Source organism: Bison bison, unplaced genomic scaffold (genome assembly GCF_000754665.1).
Source record: "Bison bison bison isolate TAMUID 2011002044 unplaced genomic scaffold, Bison_UMD1.0 scf7180017864036, whole genome shotgun sequence".
Lineage (NCBI taxonomy): Eukaryota > Metazoa > Chordata > Mammalia > Artiodactyla > Bovidae > Bison > Bison bison.
Window position 1 is genome coordinate 6,421,650 of NW_011494608.1, and position 1,544 is coordinate 6,423,193.

Sequence of the window (1,544 nt, forward strand, 5' to 3'; positions counted from 1 at the left end):
AGCCATGAAGCTGGGAGTGAGCGGAGGACTTCCACACTGGGTCACGGCTGCCCCTCTGGGGACCAGAATGGGGCCCTTGACTCCGAGGGCAGCAGGGAGCTATGGAAGATTCTGGGGGAGGGTGGTCCTTGGAGCAGTTTCCTTGCCACCCTCAATCAGGCTCCCCACTAAAGCAGGGCTGAGCCTGCAGATCGCAATGGTCTCCTTGGAAGACGGTCATGTCTGAGGGCCAGAGGGAGGCGGGAGCCCCTGGCCCATCCAAGTCCCTTGCCCAGGGGGTGGTGCTGGCTCCTGGCTGGCAAGGCAGGGGCAGCCTGGGTCTGCTTGGGGCAGTGCGGACTCAGGGCTGTTTCTGTGTGGGAGCAGGTGGGGGGGCACTCTGGAGCCAGCCAGGCTGTGGGGGGTGCGGGAGGGCTGAGCCATCTGAGGGGCAGATTTTATGAGCTGGAGATGGCCAACTGCTGCTGAGTCACCGGCCGGGCTGGCCAGGGCTCGTGCCCATGCTGAGGGTGGCGGGGCTCCCCCGGGCCTGGGCAGGCTGCTTCCCCAGGAAACCTCGGGGAGGGTCTCTGAGCGGAGCGGACGCTGTGGATGGCCGGGGCGCACCCTTTACTTCGGGGAGCTCTCTTCTGTAGGACCCTGGGGTTCTGGGGTGGGGGTGCCAGAGCCCTCGAAGCTTGGGGTGACCCCCTGAGGCCCTCAGTGGAGGTGAGTACACAGGGATGACCTCACCCTTGTCACCTCCTGGCTCAAGGCCAGGCTGTCTGTGTCTGGGTCAGAGGTCACATGTCGGCTGGGTCAGGGGTCGAGACCCCTTCTGGTGGATGGGATGGGACCAGTTTCATGTGTGACTGCCCCTCGAAGTCCAGCCTAGTGAAGAGACCCACCCCCAAGCTCGGAGAAGCCCCCTCACCCTCGCGGCTGGATCGTAAGCTTCTGCAACGGTGTCTTAGCGCTCACGACCCCCGGGGACCCGCTGCTCTGAGGGACAAGGTCGCAGAAGCAGTTGAGCAGCCCAGGGGCGGAGGGTCTGGTGGGGGACACAGGGTGACAGCCGGGCCGCTGCTGTCAGCACCTCGGGGCCTGTCACGCCGGACCGCACCTCTGTTCCCTCACCCCAGGCCACGGGAGGACCCACAGGAGGATCCATGGGAGGACCCATGGGAGGACCTTCGGGGTGGGGCCAGGGCGCCTGCGGGGAGGGGTGCAGGCCAGCTGGGCAGGGGTGATCCCGAGAAGACGGGGGCGGCTGGGGCTGGGGAGGTGACCCTTCCTAAGAGGTCGAGGGCCTCACACCCGCTCCTGTGCTCCGGACTCCCAGGCAGGTCCCAGCACCCACAGGGGAGGCCCATGTGGGGCCTTGGGGGTGCTGTGTGGGTGCATGTGTGTGTCTGGGTTGGGGTCGCTTGGGCAGCCCTGGCTTCAAGCCCGGTTGGACCCCTCACTTCGGGCTCTGACCTTTGGTGTCCCCCACTAAGCGGGGACACTAAGGCCTGTGGAAGGCCCCAGGCCAGGTCCCTCTCCTCTCAGGAAGCACCCACTCC